The sequence below is a fragment of the Porites lutea genome, chromosome 1, assembly GCF_958299795.1.
Source record: "Porites lutea chromosome 1, jaPorLute2.1, whole genome shotgun sequence".
Classification (NCBI taxonomy): Eukaryota; Metazoa; Cnidaria; class Anthozoa; order Scleractinia; family Poritidae; genus Porites; species Porites lutea.
The window spans coordinates 33,573,316-33,585,815 of record NC_133201.1 but is presented as its reverse complement, the minus strand read 5'-3'; the positions used below and the strand labels follow the sequence as shown (position 1 = coordinate 33,585,815).

Sequence of the window (12,500 nt, the reverse complement as noted above, 5' to 3'; positions counted from 1 at the left end):
AAGACCTTTGGGAGGACTGTGTCAAGAAGCATATGCCATACACTGAGGAGGACTTTAAAGATAAGATGAAGGAAATGAACGAAAGGTGGCAGTTTCCCTTCTGTTGGGCTGCAATTGATGGCTGCCACATACCTATTAAATGTCCACCAGGAGGAGCTGCATCGTGTAAAGAGTACCACAATTTCAAGAACTTCTATTCCGTGGTATTGATGGCTATGGTAGACTCAAAATATAGGTTTATTTGGGGCAGCTGCGGTTTCCCTAGTAACTCCCATGATGCTATCATTTTCCAGGCAACAGAACTCTGGGAAAAGCTAAACGAACACGATTTTATTCCAGACATTGCACATAAGGTTGCTGATGTGAACATTGGTCCACTCATTATTGGGGATTCAGCATTCCCATTCGAACCGTGGCTATTGAAGCCCTACACAAATGCAGTACTCACAGAGAAGCAGAGATACTTTAATTACAGGTTAAAAGTCGTGCTAGGATGGTCACAGAAGGAGCATATGGGCAACTTAAAGGAAGGTGGAGGGTGCTTTTGAGGAAAAACGAGAGTGAACCTTGTCAAGCCAAAACAACAACCCTTGCTTGCATGGTTTTGCATAACATCTGCATTGAAAAGGGTGATACCATCTGCAGCAAGCTAGATATTACTAGCGACCCACTTACAAATGCGAAGAGAGATAGTCGCACATTAAGGGATGCATTAGAGATGACCTGTTGTAGAAAGCTACCAGACTCCAATTCCCAGGCAACTCAACTCAACTCAGGAGCGCGCTAGCAGATATGTTTTGGAGGGAAAGAGAAGGTTCTGAATTAAAGTGAACGAGTTAAACCAAATATTTCTTGCAACATTTATTGGAGTTTTGTAATGGGCCCATTCAGTTATTTCCACTACGTTTTGTAACAAGGAAGGCTTCTTTTATAATATTAGCCCACCCAAAGTACTGTAAACTGCGTGCTTCAATTTATAACAGATGAACTTTATATGTTGAAAGAATGTAATGTTCAAAGGGGTTTTACATGACCCATGAAGTGCATCATGTTTCACATTTCAACACCATAACACAACATTTGAATGCATTCTGCTATTTATATTGATGATAAAATTTCGCACCAAGTGTTTCTAATGAAGTGATAGTATCCATTATGAAGGGCCCATGATGACACAACTGTCGAGTTTAAGTCAGTAGCTTGGACTTGCATTGTACAATGTACTTTAAGTAGTAGTTAGCGGGTGTCAAGTCTGTAGGTAATACAACTTCTACAATATTAAGAATAAATTTGTTAACACAACTGTTATCGTAGTTTAAGTGAACATCAGAAGAAACTGTCTTTGCAGGTACAAAGCAAACATCAACTAGAAAACATTTATCAAGGACTTGCGCCTCTGCTTTTTAGCAAAATTTTCTCCAAACCATCCAACTAATTTTTACCAGCACTGTCATGGGAAAGTCAGTCAGTTGCACAAAGACAAACTATAGTGATTAGATACTTCTGTTTCTGAACAAGCAAGATCCTGGGTAAAGACACTTTTAAACATGTTGTTTTTCCCTGTTGCAAATGCTAGTAAAATATAGAGTCACAAGCAAAAAGGCTTTCTGGCGCCTGAGAATTTTCCATGAATGCCAAGAGTCCCTGTATTTCACGGGTACAACATTAGTTGCATCACTCTAGTGGTACAATTCAAGGGCTAAAAATGAAACAGGAATATGTAATAGACTTATTATAATAATTGAGCACTGCCCAAATTAGGGAATTTTTAGCCAATATTTTTGAGTGAAATTGAAGACTACATACATGTCCACACCATAATTCAGCAGATTCGTATCAATTTTATATACAATTATCTCTTTAAACCCTAAGATCAAAATCTAAATCCTCATTTATTACCCCTATTTATTTCCTATAGAATGTGGAGAAGTTGATAAAATATCAAGCAAGCCCATCTTGTGTGATCATGTCCTTAATTGTCATGACCACTCTGTTTTACAAAGCATTGCTGTGATAAGGAGACATTTGATGCTGATCGCTCCTAGGGCTTAAAGGGTTAATTAGCATTTCAACATCAAGTAATTACATAAGTGTACACCTGCTTCACTTTCAACCCTTTATTTAAAAGTCAATAAACTCAACAAGACCATAGTTGGTGGAAACTTCAAGAAAACCAAAAATTTTGGTAGTTTAAGTCTCCAGGATGAACAGAACTTGACATCTGATTACCATACTGCCTACTGTCACTTCCAATTAGTCCATGTAAGTTGGCCGCTGCTGTAGCTCTTTCTTGTAGGGTTGGTTGAACATGCTGTGTGGGCATAGCTTGCAGAAGCATCTGTAGCATGTTACGTTCATGTTCACGAGACTTTTGAGCCTGATCACTCATGTACGAAAGGACTTCTTTCACCGGATCATTGTTGATGGCAGTCTTGATTAGGTCAATTACTTCATGTAAAGACTCATCTGTCTTTCTCTTCCTTCTCCTTGTAGCCACAACTCTCTCTTTGCTTTCAGATGAGGATGTGTCAGGTGATGCTTCAGCAGCACTAGCTTCTGAATCTGGTAAACATGGTGATTGTGTACGAACAAATGAAGACTCTACTGCAAGTTCAGGTCTGCATGCATCCCGAGTTTTGGCAATAGCAAATAGGCTGTTAAACCATGGACCATAGCCTTTTTCGTCAATAAATCTCTTTATTCCTGTGCTAGTCTTCATGGTGAGAGAAGTCTTCTTGCACTCAGCAATGGCTTTCTTGAACTTTGTTCGCAACTGAACATGATCAAATGGAACTTCTTCATTTCTCACAGCAGCCCTTTCCTTAAGTTCGACCAGAACCTTTTTGTATATTTCTCCATTTTTCTGGTTTTTAGTGTTGGTCAGTATGAATTTATTCTTGTAATAATCATAAGATATTACAATGTCCACCAAATCCCCTAATAGACTTTGACTCCATTTGGCCTTCCTTCCACTTTTATTCTTAGAACATTTTTGGCTTTTCTTCTTTTTTTCAAACAGGCCCCGGCTGAGACTTTCATCCTCACCATCTTCATCATCATCACTATCAACAGCACTGAGGAAAATGAACAAAAGTTTTAAATATTGCAGCACTAAATTCTCACATGTCTTAATGTAAACCCATGAAAACCAAAAAAAATTGCTTCAAAAGTTGCACTTGTATTTGTCTGCCTAGAGGTCATATTTTTTATTGCTGTGATTATTGTAAAAACCATCTATTCAAATTAAAACCATTCAAAAGGAACCCTGCTTAAATTTAAACCCTCACGAATCGAAGGTGCTAAGACTCTATCAAGCTAGGGGATCACACACAGGCAAAGGAGAGGCATACATGCAGCCTTTGTGGCCTAGCAGTTAGAACTCTAGAACGTTGCAAGCTAGAGGTACTTGGATCAAATCCACCAAATTCTAGCTTTGCTATTTTTTCTTTTTTTATCTGACCAAAGTCTCTCTTCACATTTTTTTTTTATTTTAAAATTTGTATCAATCCCTACCACCTTTTATACATGGTGAACATTGTTGATGGAACAATGCCATACAAATGACAATACGCAGTCAGAAATCCTTTCAAAATAGATTCATAAATATAGGGCTAATGAATCTGTGCTAAGCAATAAGCATACAATAAGCATACAATAAAAATATTAAAGACATTCAACGACTAATTTGTGTCTTCAACTGAAATCTTCAGCGCCATGCGTTTCCCTGAGCTTCATGAGGTCCTGCGAGACACTCACGTTTCTAGTATTAAACACTGAAAGTTTTCTACCAGAATCCAGTGTAGATGAACTAGATCGCTCATTAACTGAGACTGAAATATATGTTGTGTTACCATTTTATCATTGGTTTAGATTTTCTTTTCTTTTGTCTTTGTGTATGGTAATGTATGATAATGAGCTGGAAACAAAGAAAAATAAATTTGAAACCCAAATAACAACATAAGTTTCCGATTTAAGTGGGAAAATCACAAACCAAAGTGATGACAAGTAAATGGATTCAAAGTTGTTGTTCCCTGGATGCTGGCAGTGATACCAGATGTACAAAAAATGTACACTTCTCTAATAAGAAATGGCACATGACTGCTTCCAGGGCACATGCCAAACAAGTAATTCATGTCACTGTAATCCAAGTTAACATTATGGCTGTTGTGGTTCAATTTTATTCTTGGTTTAAATTTTACTTTCCTTTGGTTCAAACTCATTATCATACATTACCATACCCCAAAACAAAGGAAAATAAAATTCAAACCAAGGAAAAAATTGAACCACAACATGGCCACTATTATTGACCTTCCACAGAGGGATAAATATAAACATTAACACAAGCAATTTGCAGTTTCAAATTTTTTAATTATACCCTTCTGTTGATCAATTTTTATCACCTAACTTGCACCTATGCTTACTTTAAAGCAACAAAGGAAACCTTGAATGCTGGAATTCCTTCGGCGATGATTTTGTTGTGTTGGAAAAGAGAATGAATCACGCATGAGATAAACTGCAAACATAACTACATCGGGTGTTTACATTTCTTGTTTGTGACAGCTTCTTGCTGATTATCACTTTTATTAGCGAAAGAAGATTACCTTTCCTTTTCACTGTAGACTTCATCTGCCGCTCTATCTTTTCTTCAACTTCTTCATAACTGTGCCTACTTGCGATCAGCAACTCGGTTACGGGCCTTACAGTTTCGCACTCAAAACAGTAGCCGACATTCTTCCCACCTATCCACCCGTCCACGCTTTCATCAATCTCTGGCTCGCTACATAAGTTGCAAATGGCTACTTTGCAGCGAATGCAGCGATATTTGGTCCATCTTTTGCACTGTTTACAGTTCTCTCCGTCTTTTGCCGCCATTAGGGAGTTTAAGATACTGAGACTACGGACTACGAACTACGGCTGGACGAGCGTTGTCCTTTGTAGCACTGGGTTGAGTCGTGCAAATATAGAACGTTAAGATTGCACTACAGACAGTAGACTACAAGAGAAGAGGCGGAGAGGGAAACAACACGCAAAGATTTTCTTGTTTTCATCACAGTTCACAAAAATGCAAGTCAGTTTTGCATGTGATCTTATCTTTTGAACAATGAACAAATTCTTCCATACTTGAAGGAAGCAATTACGTCGGGTGAAATTGATGAACAAAATTTTGGTTACACAGGTTTTACTTTTTTCGCCCATGAATACTTATGTCAAATATTAAAGAAATAGACAGAAATAGTAATAGCTCATTTATTAGATTTAGAAGATGGACTTCTCCGACTACTAATCTGATGTAGTTTGAAGTTTGAAGTATTGAAATGCCGAGTCTCGATTGTCTGGACGATGTTTACATCATTTTCATTCAGCAAAAGCGATACAAAAACTCGCATAAACAAAGGTTACACAAGTAGAAAGACACACTAATCAGTTCGAACAAACATTGAAACTTTTCAAGTGCGAAGAGAAAGTAAATTACCTGCATGATTTTTCTTCTCCTCGGCCGTCAATCTGAATTCTAAGCTTAGCTAGATAAAAATGTAGTCACAACAGTGGATTAAAAGCGTAAATCTGAGCAGAAATTAGACACAACTTACATATTTCGCTTCCCTCTCACTTTAAGCAGGTGAATTGAAAACTTTTTTACGAAAAGACGAGATTCTTGAATTACCGAGACGGCAAAATACGACCAAAATGTTCTCCGTAGTCCCGACTACGCGAAACAGCTCAACAGCTCACCGTAGCCGCAGGACTACGTGGGAAAAATGAACAGTCACGTGGTTTTGATCATGCGCAGTAGCATGTTTAACCGTAGTCGTAGTCCGTAGTCGACGTATCTTAAACTCCCTATTTTCTCTTCTTCGTAAAACTTACGGGCATGCGTAACAAGTCCTCCGTGGGACTTATGGGAAGATTTATAAATTATCATAATGTATGCATTTAATTCGGCACATGAGAAGAACGCCGTATGAATCACCTGCCGCTCCAATGTCGAATAATGCGACATTGGGAAATAAGAAAAAGGATTTGCAAAACTATTCTCGTGAACAGAGGTCTTCCTTTTGCTAATTATGCGTGCGCGTGCAAGACCGCTGTTCTTTACGTGGCTCGTACAACTTCAGACAAACAAATTTCAAGAACTTTTCAAGGATTTTTCAAGGACTAAGATTTATTTGATAAATCGGCATTCTTTAACCCCCAGTATCCATCTTAACTGGAGTAATTTACGATTTTTACTTCTGCGGCCATCCTTGATCACGTTATTTTATTCTTCTTTCCTTGAAGACTTTGCAAAATGACTGGGTATGACTTGCAATTGCATCGTAGGTACAGAAATAACATTTGAAATAAAGAAATAGAAATAAAATATTGTTCATGCACAAAAATGTTTTTACGTTACCAGCGAGTTTTACAGGTTCTTACACCGTGGATGAGCCAAATTTTCCCCGGCAAAATAATCTAATTTTACAGAAAAAGGTGTCTGGCGTGGACAAGGTTGTGAATTTCAAGTAATATATCAAACATGAGATCCAGTGTTTCATCACCAGATGAAACACCGAGAAGAGAGTTGAAAATACGACGCGCAGCGGAGTATTTTTGACGAACTTCGAGGTGTTTCATCTGGTGATGAAACACTGTGTCGAATGTTTGATATTTCTTCTCAAACAAAATCATTTTTGAAGGAGAAATTAAGGATGCAAATACTAAGCAGTGTTTCATCCGATTTCCAAACACTCATTAAACATTAATTTCCTTTGTATTTTCTTAATGAATTATTAATGAGTTTGAGAAGGACGTTTCAAGACCTAATAAAGAAATCAAGTACTTTTCAAGGGCCTAAACCGAATTCAACGACTTTTCAAGACGAGTAGTAAAATTCAAGACCTTTTCAAGATTGTACATGTACGAACCATTTCTTAAGGACAGTTTTTTAAAATCCTTTTTCGGATTTCCCAATCCAACGGTAAAAGGGAAATCCAACAACAGATATCTCAGCGCTGAAACCCGTTTTCGGATTTCGCGTTCGCCTGCAAGTCCGAAATCCGGACTTTAAAATCTAAATCCAGGTTTCCCAATCGAACGCACCCTATCTATTGAACCCAGTATCCATCTTAACTGAAGTCTTGAATGACAAAACTGGATAATGATTCAGTTGATGCGAAGACAGATTTTAGCTTTTTGAAAAGACATCAAATAGCGTTTCATTCTGACCTGGTATAAAGAGAGGTTAACGTTTTGACTTAAAAATTGTAGTGCAGAATTTACTTCTCAAAAATAGTTTGAATACGCAAATGTTTTAAGATAGGAAGGGTTCTAGTCAATCAGGAGTTCTAGTAATTGGACGCCGTACAAGATACCAATTTATTGGGGGTTCATTTCTTCAAAATGATTGAAGTCAGTCTTGCGGCACGTTATTGTTAAAGGTGTGAAATATCATGTGTTCGAGGCGGCATGCGCTAGGTCCTAATATATGCTGATTAATTTTAGTATGCGTTCCATTAGGATGATCCGGATCTGGACAAGTGTTTGAAGATCACTCGCTTTATAGCACATCAAAGAAACTGACGAATCTAGCCTGGGAAAGGATTCATTGGTTCTTTTGATGTACCATGATCAGAGTGCTCTCGGATCACTGATGCATGACTAGATAGTCCCAAAGAAACCCACCCTAATAAGAGTTTGAAAATGAACACAAGGACCAGAGAGTAGAGAGACATACAGACAGACATACCTAGCGACAGACAGACGGACGGACGGACGGGCGAAAGGACAGTTAGACGGACGGACGGACAGGCGGACGGGCGAACGAACAGATAGACAGACCGACGGACTATTCTTCATAGTCTACATCAACGATTTACCAGGGGTAATTAGTAAGGACAGTTCAATTGCTCTGTATGTATAGGGTTATTAGTACTCAAGAAGATCTGTCTACTTTTCAAAGTGACATAGATAAAATTTCAGATTGGTGTAAGATGAATAAGATGAGAATTAATATCAAGAAATGTAAGATCATGCGAATAACCAGGAAAAAGTCACCCTTAGTTGGAGAGTATAATATTGAAGGTCAACCTTTGGAAAGCGTTAATGTGTATAAAGATTTAGGATTATTTACTTCTAGTAATCTTTAATGGAACCAACACGTAGATAAAATAACTGCTAAGGCTAATAGGGTTTTAGGGTTGGTTAAGAGGACTTGTAGGAACTTAAAGGATATTGATACCATGAAGACACTTTATTGTAATCTTGTGAGACCTTTATTAGAATATTCATGCGAAACTTGGAACCCTCATACTAAACGTAACATTGATAAATTGGAGGCTGTTCAGCGAAGAGCTACCAGTTGGATCACTAGGTCTTATGATGATTATGATACTAGACTATCTAAGCTAAAATTGTTGTCATTATCTAATAGGAGGTTCACTAGAGATGTTACATTTTTTTTAATGTAATTAATAGGCATTATGATATTGACATTTCAAATAAGCTCATATTTTGTAAGGACAGAAATACAGGTTATAACTTGAGGAAAAATGACACACAGGACCTTGTTCCAAATTTTAGTAGAACTGACGGTTTTAAATATAGTTTTTTTTAACCGTGTTGTAGATGAATGGAATGGTTTACCCAATCATATTAGAGAATCAAACAGTATTGCAACTTTTAAAAGAAATGTTTTAAGCTTTATTAAGGATAACTAGAACATTTAGATTTCTATTTGTATATATTTTTGTTATATTTTAATTAGTGGGGGCATCCCTAGTATGGCGCATTGGCGCTTTTGGTTGTCTCCTTCCCCACAACTTTTTTTTTTTCTTATAGTAGTGTTAGCTAATTTCATTTCATTATTTGCTTGTAATGTAGTGGAGTGCATCTGTAATAAATAAATAAATAAATACTGACAGAGAGACAGACAGATTAAACATATGGCGATTAACTAAACATTCTTTTCTATTTTTTTATTGAGCTAGGTCGAGTAGCTGGATGGCAACCAAGGCGTAAAGGAGGAGGAATCAAGTACCTGTGCATGCCTGTGAGTCCTGTTTATACCAAGCCCTCAACCCCTGGATTCCATCCGAAAGCATCCCTCTTCGGTGTACAGTATGTCAAGTAAACGATCTTTTCCCCCCAATTCCAGGTCATAAACCAAACATAAGCTACCTTGGAGTACACTGCGCTGTATGCCGAGCGGAGAGAAGAGGATCCGTCATGATGATCCCGGCCCTTTATCCCTAATCGTAGGTGGACCCTTGAGTATATCGGATCGGCTACCTTATGAGAGCCATATATGCCAAAAAGTACCGCCCCAGATTACATCTGCGTCGACGCAGACGCGACTGGAATTGAATTAAAGCACAACGAAAGACATTCTGCAAATTCTTTTCTCTTTTCAGTTCTTTTTCAGCTATACGCACGAGCGTATGCGCGTATATGGACGTTACGCTCCTGGGAAGCAATAGAGAGGAGTCACACAGAAAAATGAACAGACAACATACAGTTCTTATGTATAAAACTGGTGTGAAACCAATAATAAACAATCCTAACAGCAAACGACAAGTAAAGGGAAAACGTGGTCACGTGGTACAAATTCTCGTTTGCCGTTTTTTACCGTCGTAAAAGTGACTCTAAATCTCTCTAAAACCAATTTCACTTTAAAAGGGAAAAAAAATGTTTGGGTAATAAAAACCCTAACAATCTTATGGGATACCGAGAAAATTATTCTAAATGCAGCGTCACTGTAAATGCATTAACCCTTCAAAGTTATCACAGGTAATAATTGTGTTCAGGGCTCTTCCTACACTTGAGTCTTACCTGTCCAGTCATTCACAGTTCGTCCAAATCAGAGATACTAGTTCTTCTGATCGTCAACAGACCTGTGGTCTTCCCCAGGGGTCCGTCTTGGGCCCACTCCTATACTTAGTCTATACCGCTCCTCTCGGAGCTATCCTGCGTCGCCATGGTGTAGGGTTTCACATGTACGCGGACGACACTCACTGTACCTTAGCATGAAGACCACTAAAGTGGAGGACGTTGTGTCTGCACGCACTAGGGTTGAAGTTTGTTTGCGTGAGCTGAACCAATGGATGCTTTTAAACAATCTCCGGTTAAACAATGATAAGACTGAACTCCTGGTTCTGCACGCTAAACATCGCCCTAAGCCACCATTAGATACGATTACTGTGGGTGATGCTACTGTGGAGCCCACATCTAGCGCACGGAACATTGGTGTCGTCTCCGACGATACCATGAGTTTCGAGGAACACGTCAATGAACTATGCAGGACCGCTTTTTATCACATCACAAACATTAGTCGTGTACGTCCATGACTTAATATTGACTCAACCAAAACACTAGTGCATGCATTAGTAACGTTTCGCGTAGATCATTGTAATTCGCTTCTCTATGGCCTACCTGATTATCTTATTCAGAGACTACAATATGTTATGAACGCGGCGGCCAAAGTGATCACTTGCAAGCGAAAGTTTGATCATGTCACACCACTACTTATTGAGCTACACTGGCTCCCCGTCCGTCAGCGTATTGTTTTTAAGATCTTATTGTACATCTTTAAGGCACTCCATGGTGCGATTCCAACGTCCCTGACTTAGCTCATTAGTCCTTACGTTCCTAGGCGAGCTCTTAGGTCTGCTGACCAACTTCTACTGGAGCAGCCAACGCACAAGCTCAAATTGATTGGCTTGAGGGCTTTCTCAGTGTGCGCGCCTTACCTATGGAACTCGCTTCCACTGTTCGAGATTAAAAGCAGCGCATCTGTATCTATCTTTAAAGCTAAGCTTAAGACCTTTTTTTTTCGACAAGCATATTTTTAGACTTTCCATTTATTTTTTTTTGATTTTTAGGACTTTTAGACTTTTGATTTTTCCGATTCTTAAGATATTTTTTTTTTACATTTTTTAGTGTATAGATTATAATATATTTGTTACTGTAAGGCGCATTTGGGCGTTAGAAAAATGCGCTATAGAAATAAATTATTTATTATTATTATTTTATTTATTATTAAAGTGAATGGTGATGAAGCCGGTCAGACTTTGTTACATACTTTTCAAAACTATTTAGGACTTGACCGTACCCAAAATGCCCTGGCTGCCAGAGGCTTTTCATGCGCGGTTTCCAGTTTCGGTTAAGTCTTGCAGCCGACGAAGTTCCTCGTCGCACGCGAGAAAAAACCTCTGGTCCCCAGGTTATACCCTAAATAACTATACCGCAAGGAAACTTTAGATGTGTGATTCTTATTGTGACATACTCAACTTAGCAATTTTTCAGCCTTTTGATTTGTCCGAGAATTATTGGTGCATGTATGAAGGATAGATCAAACTCTCTACGAAGTGTTACATCGCTTGTACGTCTAGCTTCGATATTTTGCAACGCCAGCATAGAAATTCCATACTGATAATCTGATACCAGTGGCGAATCCAGGGGAGGTGCCCGCCCCTCCATATTTTTAGAGCAATAAAAAATTATTGGACACCGAGTTCTTCCCCCCCCCCCCCCCCCTCCTCCCCTCTTATCTAAGGGTCTGGATGAACGGCCTCTCCCCATTATCTCAAGATCTGGATCCGGCACTGGATACTACCCAGACCATAGTGAACGGCCGAAACAACGCAATCAAAACGAACCCTGTCAGAAACAAGCATTTCTTTCAGAAAAAGCATTTATTGATACCTATTATTTAGATTATTGTACTTTATTTAGACCAAACTATATTCAAACCACGCACGTATTCGATCGTTTTCCTTTATTTCCTTTACCATACATAAAATTAATTGTAACCCATTATCCCATTCTTAAAATTTCAAGGATGGCCAATAGTTGTCCCGTCTGCTTTCGCTCGTTTGATTATTGCGGTCAAACACAAGTTAAAATCTGCTGATTCCAAACGAGATCATCGGCACAGTCAAAATGGAAAGTTCTCCCATAGACACAGCGGTAGAATTTGTGTGGATCGTCCGGGTCTGCGTAGAAACCATCTTGTTTATCAGAACAAAAATCTGAAAAGAGATGCGATTGGATTACTCAGTACCTATAGATAACCTTTACCATAGGTATGTAGTATTGGGTACATTAAAAAGAGGGTCTCAGTGGGGTTAACCGATAGGCGTAAAACGGCCAAAAATTTAGTCGATAGCCGTAAAAATTGAAAAACTTTAACCGTTAACCGTAAATAGGGTAAAAAAGAGTTAACCGTAAAAGAAATTGTTCCCTAGATTTGTTACTTTTAAGGAAGGTACTAAACTTACTTATGGTTGCGTTTTTTACTTCCCGGTTAGTATGACTCCGTACGCACGTTAGGCGAAGCGTCTTTTAGGTGTTGACCAAGACCTAGGCTCCATTTCCGCCGCTCTCTCGGGGAACTAATTTTTTCCATAGCGAAAGTGTGGCTTCTCGCCAGGGATTAATATTTGCCGCAAATTATATTGATTTTCAGAAGGTCTTTCCCTCGAAACACTAGTGAAACAACACGCGGAGATGTCACTGTTTGTAAA

General features: G+C 38.6%; 1 long non-coding RNA gene and 1 pseudogene across 1 annotated transcript in view; one reads left to right on the top strand and one right to left on the bottom strand.

Moving 5' to 3' along the window:
• LOC140928285 (pseudouridylate synthase 7 homolog) overlaps positions 1–12,500 on the top strand; it is a 100,780-nt pseudogene that overhangs the window by 18,496 nt on the left and 69,784 nt on the right.
• The window catches only part of LOC140948774 (uncharacterized), a 10,287-nt gene continuing 9,524 nt past the window's right edge, over positions 11,738–12,500 (bottom strand). The window contains exon 3 of the long non-coding RNA XR_012167090.1: positions 11,738–12,005. This is a non-coding gene — a long non-coding RNA (uncharacterized lncRNA). The remainder of the gene's footprint in view (positions 12,006–12,500) is intronic.